At 38.0% G+C, this 12971-nt stretch overlaps 1 protein-coding gene across 4 annotated transcripts in view; it reads right to left on the reverse strand.

Annotated features, from left to right (window-relative positions):
* LOC126375636 (AF4/FMR2 family member 1-like) overlaps positions 1–12971 on the reverse strand; it is a 263770-nt gene that overhangs the window by 153304 nt on the left and 97495 nt on the right. For 2 of the 4 annotated variants that reach the window (XM_050022661.1, XM_050022659.1), the window contains exon 1: positions 3638–3707. The exons of 1 other annotated variant lie outside the window; for it this stretch is intronic. The gene's annotated coding sequence lies outside the window, so the exon portion shown is untranslated. Of the gene's footprint in view, positions 1–3617; positions 3708–12971 lie in introns of those variants that run through there. One more of the 4 variants, XM_050022660.1, reaches the window with a different exon arrangement.

Consider the following 12971-nt stretch of genomic DNA (forward strand, 5'->3'; position numbering starts at 1 on the left):
CCATTCTATATTATTCTTTATTCTATGATCTAAGTCTACTTCTGTGGTTGGCTAAGCAATAAACATAGATTACTAGCATTGCTGTAAATCAATGCAATGATTGGCGTAAATAATACTGGAAAAGTTAGTGCGCAAGATAGTGATGACACATAATATATATACGTACATACTTCACTGTAATAAATACAAGATAACATATCTATATTACAGATATTTACAGAATTACAGGTATCAGTATCATGTTATCGACAAATAATATTTGATACTGAATTTAATTTACCAATCTTCAAGATTCATTTTATAAGAAATGGTCTTCAGAAATTATTTCATGATGGTGATTCAAAAACCGCATCTCAGATGCTCGTATTGTAGATTTGACCGTACCACTCACAAGTATCTCACTCTCTTGTGTGTTAGCAATCGTAGAATAAATTTGGTCATTTTAAGTACAGACACATAACATAACACAGTACCACTACTGTATCCCCGAAGGCGTAAGCAGAGGTGTTTAGAAAATACACTAACTCCTCGCCAACTATGTTTAAGCCCCATGTAATAGGGGGCAAGGCTATAGCCATTAATAAAGCGCAAATCCTGGAAATCATAACGACGACCTCTGTGGTCCAGTGGTTGACACCACGTGATATCAATTATGTATCCAAACATGAATTTACACAGAATCACAATTCTAAAAAGAACTAAAATTGTAAGTACAGCGAATTTTATTAAATACGCCATCTGTTTCACTGCTGACAAATATTATAAACGTGAATCAATGCAACATAATAAATTACTTATTACATTGTCCTATATAGTCCTTTCTTTTATCCTTGTATTTTTCCTTATGACGAGCATTGCTGCGTTTTCGCTTTATTTAGCAGAGCATGGGGGTTAAAAGGATGTGTCGGTTGTTTTGGTAGAAGAGTATTGAACATATCTCGGGTGTTTTGCTTCGTGATTGATCGGTGATCGTCCTGGGATGCGAGGGTTCGACGATATCCATTATCTAATCTCTCATTTACAACTTTTTTCTTGGAAGGTTTGGTCTTAATGGAACGTTAGATTTATATACATTACATCTGCATGTTATACGCAAAGAAAAACTTTCGGTTTAAGTATACGAGTCCCTTAATCTTATAAAGATTTCATAAATCGAAAACAGCATTTAACGCCAAAACACTCCAAAATCATATGCAAACATATACATAACTACAAATAAATACAGCAGATGTTTATTCTCTAAACATTTACCCCAAAAGCAGAGGTTGGGTAAACCGCAAGAAATATTTTTGTCGTGTTCATGACCTAGATACAGCTCCCTTCAGCAACGAGCGAAGTTCACGGTATTCTGACTAACCAGTTGGACATAATTTATTCATTATTTTGACTAGCATAAAGTCCACATAATAATACTACTAGCTATGTGGCTGTGTATGTGTTTTTTCCACCCCCTTTTCATCATCCTAAAGGGATATTAAGTATGGATATAGAAGTGTGGATTAATTTAATATATATAGGTTAATCCTATTATTCCAAACAATCCAAATGTAGTTGCAATTAACTAAAATGCCGTAAAACAGTTGTAATCGTCAACGTCGCACGTCGATTGTACTTTTGTTTTTTCTTTACGAGCTAGAGTTATGTCCCACATTTGAGATACATTAACCCAGTTAGAGGGCCTTGTGTCCACTGTCAGTTTGCTAAAACTCACTAATAGATCTCGATTACTAACCACGTGTAGGGTCTGTTGACTCCTTGTTATAATTCAAATTTCTAGCAGCCATCAATCTCTGGTCTAAAATTTGACCTTTAGTTCAACGTTAAGTTAAAGCTGCATACAGAACAGTTTTTGAATGATGATGACGAAGTTTTTTAATGCTAGTCTAATATGACAGATATTATGTTAGTTATATCAAAGAGCTGATTATGCAAGTGGACTGCGACAAATGAATATTTGATGTTGATACTACAGTTACGTTTAATATGGATGGACACAAACTTCCCTGAGATACAACAATAAACAGTTACTATGAAGGCTTGAGTTTTTTTAAGCAGGATGTTGGAATTTCTCAGATGGTAATTACAACATCTCGAGTACAATGAAAGTCACCTTACATCTACAGGAAGAATCAGTCAAGTTCGGGCAAGAGCATTTATAAAAATAACACTAAGTAATGAGAATACCGCTCCATCTTCAGCGACCCTCAATCCCATATAGTAAATTCATCTAAGCCCATTGTCAAGAGGCGAAACTCGTCTAAGGACAACAATACGATTACGTATTCGTAGAAGACTTTTCGAAGTCCGTTAGAGACAACCCCTGAGTTAAAACCCTTCCCAAGGGAATCGGTCCCGGCTACTTGACATTCAAACATATTGTCCATTACAACAACAAAAAATATTAGAATTTTAATGCCCGAAACACACAATAGGTAAGCATTTTTTTACATTTTACGCTGTAATGAAATATTTTAATCAGCGGGGGTATTTGTTTAAGACAATGGCTTACGTTGCTTGCTTAGCTTGGGAAGAAAGTCTTATATTAGTTTTCAAAGCGTTGTGCATTTTTTAAGGGATCGAGGCCAACTCTTGGTGATATCCTACCTACTTTAAGGATTATGGCTGTGAGAGTAATAAAAAAATTTTTGCTTACATTTTTATGGCAGTGTTACAAAGTGGATCTCAAACAACGAAACTTGTAAAGTTTTATAATTAGTTCCAGTTGTCAGTTTTATCGTTTCTGACCTCGTGCGTGCAGATAACTTCGATACGGTTACGTCCGACATTTATCTCAACATTTGGTTTTCGTAAAATTTTTATCTCGCCAAACCATTTACTGATACATAAAATCTAAATTTATCAAAACTGTTTCAAATGTATTTGTAATTTCCGGACAGTCGATTTTAATGTTTTTAGATTGTATTTGTGTTATATGTTGTTTGAGAATTTGCGTTGAAATTCTTTTAACTAAGTATTTAAATATTATTCGTCGGTTCGTTTATTGTTTCATCATTTAAGTCTGTTGTTTTCGCATGTGTTGTCAACATCAACACGGTCAATGTTGCCGGTAGCGCCACTCTGCGGAGATCTCAAAAACTAACCACTCACAATAACGCTTCTACTTCACCTCCGTCCTTATTTCACTATGTTCTTATGTTTACGTTGCGTTGCGTTTCTGTTCAATAAACTATTAATGCAGTGATTTTATAAGTATTGCTAAAACGAGACGACGTGTCTGAATTATGACATCGTAATACGATTAACATTCAATAAATTTCACTATCGATACCAACATTGGCACCGATAATGATATCTGTTGACGATAATTAATGATTATCAGCATTACATATTTCATTATGGCCATTTCAATTTGTTTCTTGTCGTTCGCCATCATAATTCGGAGTAAATATGACATCGTCATGTATTTGGCTACCTTCGTTGTTGTAGGTAATTATAATAAAACCTTAGTTAATCATTCGAGTGTAAATTTCAGTGTACCCCGCATTAATTTACTAAACCAACTTAACAGTTCATTAATAATCGGTAAGAGTATAATAAACAATTGCCAGTTCCAGCAATCAAGTGCGTCATGCATGAGTCAACATCATGGACATTACATCCGTCGAGCGATTCTTACAAAAAGCTGAGGCGACCGAGTCCGATTCTACGATCCAACACTGCAATCCAAATGATCACTGGGTGTCCACTCTGTCCACAGATTTCACTGCGATGCTACATACAGCCGGCCGCTGTGACAGCACGCGCGCATTCCGATTGCGAATGCAAGGCGCATCACGTCCGTGCGAAAACCCGCCAAAAGCGAGTTCCCCGCGGAGAGGGAGGAGGGGACAGTGCGGGCATGCGCGGAACACCGAGCGCGACCGACCGGCAGGCGAGGACGCGCGCGACTGACGGCCGACGCGCCGCGGGGCGGGACCGCGCCGCCAGGTTATCGTCACTCCGCTACACAGATAATGATGTCAAAAGTAGATCGGACTAATGCTCTCTATTATGTTGTAAACTCAGAGCAGTATGCAGCGTCAGCGCAGCTTCATTGCCATACACTCTCCCAACAGATATGTCTAATCATCGCCCGACCATTGTTATGTTAACGATCAATTCAATTATGATCATTTCCTTTCAATTTAGTCGGAGGTTATTTTTCTTCTTCATCAATCAACGACTCGGTCATATAATTGATCCTTCATACTTACAATACAACAGTGCACGATTAAAAAGTATGCAATTCGATTATCGGTTTTTGGTCCTTCGAGCCGGATATTATTACCACGTGAATCATATTAAATTTGGTGAAAGGTGTTTGCTTTGTTTGTTACCCAATCAAAAATATGCATATCCAGTGAACGGTCCATTGGCCTGTCACCGTAATTCCACACATTTGAAAATGTAGTAACAAAGAAGTATTATCGCTCATCGAAGTGAACGCGGCGCAAAACACCGGCCGTAATTTTATTGTCCCACGCCGATATAAGCTTCAAACAAAAACAACTCTTAAAACTGGCCAACACGACATTAAATCGCAAGCTTCACAGGAAAACTCGCACACTGTTAATAAAATGAAATAAATGTTGTTGATGTTTTGACGAGCCCTCGAAAGTGCACCGTATTATGATCGTGGTGGAGTTGTTAACGCATCGCTCAGGTTAATGTGGATGACGCGTTTCGGCACTGGATATCATTGAGCCAGCAATCTGTATAAAAGTGATCGTATGTATCGGAAATAAGGTCGGATTCGTGTATTTGTTGGTGGTCGCTGTGTGTTTCCATTTAGGAAGAAGTTGTGTGGGTCTATATTTCGGTTGTGTTAAGAAGCTTCGTTTGATGGATGTTTCAGTTGGTTGAGGTTTTGCGGTGGATTTCGAGAAGGAGCCGTAAAACGGGGAGCGGAAAGTGTGTTTTTTTCCGCTTATTAGCCTTGAACATATCTTTACATTTGAAAATGGAGCATTGACTCGCTCTCTGAAATTCTTAGAAGGTGGTAAGTACGTCAGAAATTCCAATTAACACTATCGTCACGTAACGTTTATTAGTTAACACGGCGATAGTTGGTACGAAAATACACTCTGACATCAATTAGCGTGCTGGTTCGGAGCGACCACGAACTATTCCACGACCATTATTGGGCAATGGTCACGTTTAGGAGATGGTGGAAAAATATGGAGGCACAGTGGTTCAGAGGGCATTCGGCATGCCATTAAGTGGATTGCACGTAGATGTAATTCGTAGTGACCCAAATTTCTCGTGACAAGTGGGGCGCTTGCGACGGCCGGGGCGGAAATAGGCGGATGATCCCGGGGGGGGGGGGGGGCGGGGAGATTTAGGGCCCCGGCGGGAACCGGCCGGCTCGCGAGCAGTCTTCTACCACCGCGGCCTTACTTCGCAACAAACTGCCACTCTCATTTAACTCATTGATTTGATTATAATTGAAAATTATGATTGATGTAGCCACATTGACAAAATGGCGTGAGATTGATAGTGTCGTTAAACCATTAGACGTGTTAATTGACAGGATTTTAATGCTGACGTTTTGACATTTTCCGTTGAATATCATCGGCCTTTATAATTATCGTCGATACGTTTGACGTAGGTATCTCTTCCGTTTTATTCTACTGGCAAACAAAGGCCAGTGAAAGTTTCATCAAAGCCGATTTTGATACAATACTTCTGTTATAAAATTGGACAATTATTTTAGTCTCATAATAATGAATGGATGTTGGTTCCCACAAAACTTTGATGGAAATTCTCGGAGCCGGCCATCTGAATCTCATCCTGCCAAGATTAAGGCGCCGCCACACCGTAGTATAATTAATTGTGTTGGAGTAATTCCGTTTTAGAGGGGCAGTAGGGGTTAGCTTGAATCCGGGCACCCGGTTAAATATGCACGCAAACGACCGCCGCTTCGGGAATTGGCTCAACACTAAAGAACACACCGATAGTAGTACCCCTAATGTAATTACTTTGTATGTACACGCAATGTTTGTTTGCACCGGGTCCTGGTATTCAGTGGTCCGGATAATCCGGGCATGATACGTATAATATTCGGTATTGGATGGGTGAATCACGCTAATGACTGTTTTGTGTGAATGGTAGATTTTGATTGTGAAAGAACTGATATACATTTTGATAATTACTTTTTACCGGACTGAAAAGGAGACGTCTATCTTTTAAACATCACAACATTCGGAAGAATATCAGAAATATATACCTATTTTCTTGTTTAATACTTTTAAGAGCGTGGTTTTTTTCCATAAATCGGTTTTTAGCCTTTAAACTTATATTTTTATAACATATAAAATTTAGTTTGAATCCCAGCTCGGGCTCTAAACCACTGAGTTTGAATTCATGTTTTATCACAGATAATTGATATCAAGCGGTTTCCAGAATTTGTGCCGGGTTAATGGCAATAGGCTCCCTTTTAAATGAGACTTAAACAAAACATAGCTGGGGATGAGTGGGTGTATATAAGATATACCTCCGCTTAACCCTTCAGGGAAAAGTTGAAATGGTAACTAAACCAGTAAACGGTGAATATTCCCAAGAGTAGTACAAATGTATTCAAAGTCATGCGCGTTTTATTTACTAATAGGACGCTGGTTACAACAGATGTATTTGACATTTAGGAAACTGAGTCTTACATAAAACTGGCATTTGCAGATTTCACTTTATTAGGTATGTGACTGATTTATTAATTAACTTATCTATTTTTTGTATCCATACACATAACATAAACAGCCTATATACGTCCCACTGCTGGGCACAGGCCTCCCCTCAATCAACCGGAAGGGGTATGGAGCATACTCCACCACGCTGCTCCTCTGCGGGTTGGTGGAAGTGTTTTTACGGCTAATAGCCGGGACCAACGGTTTAACATGCCCTCCGAAGCACGGAATCATCTTACTTTTTCGGACAATCAGGTGATTCAAGCCTGAAAAGTCCTTACTAAACAAAGGACAGTCTCACAAAGTGATTTCGACAATGTCCCCATCGGGAATCGAACCCGGACCTCCAGATCGTGAGCCTAACGTAACCACTAGACCACGGAGGCTGTTTTTATATCCATAGAACACTAAATTATTTTGCTACAAAAGGTGACCTTATCGCTAAGATCTCTTTCAGCCATCACCGTATGGTGTAAGTGGTGAGTTTAGGTGGGAAGGCACCGAGTGTAGTACAAGTGAATAAATAAACATTTTAAACACATACATATTATAATCACATAATATACACTAGAATTACCTGTTTGTCCGAAAGTAAGATGATCCGTGCTTCGGAAGGCACGTTAAGCCGTTGGTCCCGGTTACTACTTACTGACGTAAGTATGTAGTCATTACATAGGCCATGTCAGGGGCCTTTGGCGGCTCAGTAATAACCCTGACACCAGAGGATGAGGTTGGTATTCCACCTCTCAACACACACGATAAGAAGAAGAAAATGGAGGTCCTAAAGGACCGATGGAATGAAACGACGTAAGACCTTGGTAGGTATTCAATGTATTCACTACTCACAATCGCTCGATACTCAGTCGCACTACCGATAACGAACAAGTCGATAACGCGTTTGTCGCCAATCATTGCGATATCCAACTATAATGTGTACCATTGTCCGGTATGCACACGTGTTCGCTTACTAATTGACCTTTCCGGAGTATTTAATCCTCTATAATGGGGACAACCCACGCGCGTTCCCCTATATGGGTGGACAGTTGTTTATTTGCTTATTATCTCTAAACCAACAGATTTCTTCCAGTTGACCTACGTGGCAAAAGAAACAGAGACTATGGAATTCCATTTGCTTCGATCCTGACACACTTCTCTCGCTTCCTCCATATTCATCAATCGTTTCATACACGCACAGCGGTTCAGAGTAGATCGTACTGAACCTTTTCTAAGGACATCTTCAATTTGGTCAATGTACATATTATGTATACGTGTATGTATGTAGGTAGTATAAAGATAAACATTATTATTTTATTTATAGTATACCTACTATTTTTATCGGATCGATACGTGAATATTTAATAAAGTAAAAACAATTACCTTTTTAAAGTAACGATAGAATAAAGAAAAGTACTACGTTTAGGACGGTGACTTTCCGCCCGCATCGGGCGCTGAGCTAGATTTACCTCACCCCCTCTGGGTCTTACTTTAGTCTAAATGGCTGTAAGCCGCTATGGAGTAGAGGGCAGCGCCCGCAGGCTATCTGTTTCACTCACACTTACACGGTAAGATCTTAACTCTTTTAATCTTTATGTTTCTGAATTATGACGCGGTATTATATTTCGGATATCTTCACAAATACATCAAAAATACCAGGAAGAAAACAAATACTAGTTTACTAGTATACTTGTGACTTTAGTCAGAAACTTTATGTTCAACGTTTTGGATAAATGTATCTGATAAGGTTAGTGTAACGATAATCTCGGTAGCAGTTTGGAGGTATCCGATATGAAACACAGATTATAACCGTGAGAATTCAGAGATTTGAATACTTTTTAAATGCCACTTAATTTAAAACTTTATTTAAATGCTTTCTTACTTTATTTGATAATAAAATGTTTTATTAGTTTTTTAAATTGTCCTACTGCTCTTAATACCTTCCATTAAATGGAGGGGTGCGAAGCCTATTTATGAATCCTCTGCGAAATGTGTGAAAAATAGCTTGATTTTTTTATTTATTTATTTAAATAATAGGTATTAATTTCAACTTGATACCTCCATGCATTCCCAAAAAAAGGGTCTTGACAGACAGACAGATGGACTCGGTATTTCCTTTTTAGGTAACGAACCCTAGAAAAACGGGAATAACGCTATGGAAATGATGACCATTATCATAAGAAATTTAGATCACGATCATAAGGTCCGTTATTCAAGTTTAATGATAAGTTATTCTGAAATAGTCGGCGACATTATAACACACATACCTATATCAATGTACCAATCTTTAAGAGTTCTGGCGAATTTCTAAAGGGTATGGCTGACAGGTGAGAGATTGAGTACCTACCGTCTGATAGGCACAGGTACTTAAGTCGCAATGGAACTTTCTAGAAATATATAAAACGAAGGCCATATCTAGCTAACATCACATTAGTGATGTAATCATATTTGTGTTAAGGATTCCAAAACCTTTTTAACTAAAAACTTCGGCATTTAGGTAAATTGACTACTGAATCACGATGTGGCTATTAATTATTAGAAAAATAATTGCCTTACCATCCGGCGGGTCACTGACGGCCATTAAAAATTATAATAAACAATATTATTTTGCACATGACAGAAGAATGTTCTAAGTATTTAATACTAAAAAAACTTTATTGAAATTGATCCTTAAAATTGCGTTGAAATATTCAAACTTTAAATTGACAATATTTACATTACGAATATCACATCCGCCTGAAACTACTGCAGCTTCTCACAACCTGTATAGCCGACGAAAAGAAGCTGCAAGAAATTCCGCACAGGGCCTTAGACGTTCTTAAAAAAACATAAAGTATTGTTATACAATTCAGTAATTTGGCTGCCTAACATCGGTTTTTGGGAAATTAATCAAAAATACTTGTGTTGGGAATGACGTCACTTCTTCCCCATCTACAACGATGATACCAGATATAGCTGGATTGAGAGATATTACAAAAGGTGAGTGTACTAATATTAAAAATGAAACCAAATCCAAAAATATAAAAGAAAGGGTGAATCTGATACTATACATATTATGTAAACATTTAATGTTATCTAAGAATTGTTCTGTGACGACATTGGACTTATCAGATTTTAATATAATATAGTAAACTTTAGTCTGTATAGTTTACAGCTGCGTAGGTCGTGGTGTAAGTACAGACAAACGTTTAAAAAAACCCACAGATTTCTTCTTCAATATTACAGCGTCGATAAAAGCGAGGCCATAGACAAAAGCAAGTCATTACTTTAATGAAGGATGAATGAAGCTATAGCTTCACAGAGTAATTGTAAGTGTACACATCATCTTTAGTCTAAAGGTAAGTGACAAACACAGATCAAAAATTGATATAGACTGGGCAACAATCGACGTATTTTGTGTGATAAACTGCGCTCAAGGTATTCTCTTTGGCCAGAACTAAAAACGAGACATATGCAAGTGCCTACATTACAAGTCAATGAATGGTTTCGGATAGCGAGCCGCAAAAGGGATAGAGCTTAAGCTGTACACGTGTAGACTTTAAAGCGTATTCAGGAAGAAAGTACCCTTAGGCGAACATCTAGTAGCTATTCGGTCTGTGGTGTCGAACAAAGGGGACATCATTCCGCCCTCAGACGGTTATACGTTGCGATTGTTTTTCTATTCCGAACGCGAAATGCAAAGTATGAAATAATTATGGGGGTGTCCCACCCCGCCCCATCGTTCAAGGTGCCACCCCACTACGTGATGCAGTGACGAAATGTGGTGGAGACTTGTTACCGCCTCAATGTGACTCGTGTTTCGTGGAAGAAATGAATTTCTAAGCTAATGTTTTGGTCCGCTAATTACGTATATTTTAATGTTACAAGGTTTTCGGTGCGTGTCACGCTTTAATATTACATATAGGTATAGGCTTCATGCGTCTGTTTCAGACCGTTTATGACTATCATTGTCGCAGAGTCATGCATTTTTTTTCATGGCTGTGCGAGCTAATTCTGGAGCGACAAATTCTACCGCTTACTCTGCAGGAGAAACCTTCAAGCACGTTGAAATAAAGAATTATGTATAATAACGGATTGGAGAGCTAGAGATTGATTAAACTGTTAATACCAAACTGTAAACTTTAAATAAAAGACATCTGTAGGCAGTGTTATGACGTGACTATAACAAGAAACAGAAAGCTGAAGCGTTTGTTATTAGTTCATAATACAGGGACAGGGACATTTTAGGTTTTGGACTTTTTAAAACATAGATATTTTGGAATTTTGACTTTTTGGGATATAGAACATTCACTTATTGAACTTATTTCACCCTAAGGTTGCCTGGCAGAAATTACTGTTTAGCAATAAGGCCGCCTATTGTGCTTATTTTTTACGTCTATACATGTCATGTGTTTAAGTTTTTGTGCAGTAAACAATTATTGATTGATTGAACATTCTGAGATTTTGATTTTTTAGGATATGTACATTCTGGACATTTTCAGATTTGGACATTATGCAGCGGAAGAGTGAGTACCTCTGACTAGTTCAATTAGGGGTAAGGTCATGTGCTTATGTTGTATGACTTGATTGGGGATTTAGTAACTGACTAAACTGCTAAATACTGTAATAAATAGTATCTAAAAGAAGATAGACATGCCATGTCGTGAAGGAATTTAGCAATATAAACTAAAACCTCTTTTCATAATAACTTTCAGACTAATGTAATGAAACCCGTAAGTGAAGTCACTTTAGTCTTTATATTCTACTCCCGGCTTGAGTTCAAAGTGCATCTAATATACCTGCAAAGTACAGCACCAAAGTGCTCTATAACATATATTCCAAATCGATTCCGGATCGTGACTCGAGTCCGTGTATGATTAAATGGATATATAATATTCCAGATAACTGTAATTAACACTTAATACACAGCTAACTAGTATACCAAGAAATCGATATTAACAAGTTCTACTTAGAAACTTCTGTGAAATATGTCGATGATTTCTGGATACTAGGTAAATAATATGCGTAGGTATATTTATAGATTACAATGTACATGTGTTGTTTACTTCACTTACTACTTTATCCACAATAATAGTACATACCTATTGTCTTTTCCACAAATATAACTATGTTGTAGGTACAAAAATACAGGTTAGTGACATCGTAACGAATACTAAGGGGGGTGATTCAGACCATGATTCTGAGTTACTCATGACCTTTTTAGTTTTTTTTTTTGCGATCGAAAAATGTTTTTGTTTTCTTTTTATTTTCCGTTCCATACTTCTGCGTCGGAAAATTCCACTTGATATCAACTCAGAATCATGGCCTGAATCGTCCCTCAAAGGTTCTTTATAATGTTAACATGAATACATTACGTAGTATATTACGTCATATTACGAACAAGTTCAAACTAGAGAGTAGGTATTATTCTTTATTCTGTGCTATAGTAGAGTAAAAGATTAAAGGCTTCGACACACCAAAAGCAGGAAGCGGCAATTTGTAATACAAGAAACTGCAATAAAAAGAAGTGCGTCAGATAAATTCTGTGACTCGGCAGACTGCGCTATTTCTGACCTGCTGGTGTGCCGAAGCCTTTAGTGACGTAGAAATAACAGACTACATATGTCATTATCATCAGCCCATTAACGTCCCCACTGCTGGGGCACGGGCCTTCCTTATGGATGGATAGGGAGATCGGGCCTTAAACGTTTACGCGGGCCCAGTGCGGATTGATGGTTATTAACGACTGCTAATGCAGCCGGCACCAACGGCTTAACGTGCCTTCAGAAGCACGGAGGAGCTCGAGAGATAATAGGTATAATATTAAAGAAACGTTATTTACAATACAAATCCTCTCAAGTATTATAGCCGGGAGTGGGGTAAAGGCGCGGGCTCGGGAATTGCGGCAAATAAGCTAAAATACGGTGAGACTGAGCGCCGTAGTGATGTTACCTCACCGGTGCGTTTTATATCACTGTGCCATCGGGAAAATTTCATAATATAATTTTTGTTTCTTTTCTTTCTTATAGGTTGCTTTTATGTTGGATTGGGAGCGAATAAAAACCAGAACTCGTTCAGTTGCTTTTCTGACATGCCGTGAAAAACTACAGACGTCCACAAACAACAGACAAATCATGGTTGACTTTGCAAACTGACGTATTTGCAATTTTTTGCTAATATTATTTGTGTCTTACTGACAATTACAAAACGTGCAAATAAGATTTGCCAAAAATTCCAGATACGTCAGTTAGCGACGTCAGCTACGAAATGTCCTTTCTGAGATTTGTTTACCATTGTGCTATTAGATAGATAGATAGA

Source organism: Pectinophora gossypiella, chromosome 19 (assembly GCF_024362695.1).
Source record: "Pectinophora gossypiella chromosome 19, ilPecGoss1.1, whole genome shotgun sequence".
NCBI lineage: Eukaryota > Metazoa > Arthropoda > Insecta > Lepidoptera > Gelechiidae > Pectinophora > Pectinophora gossypiella.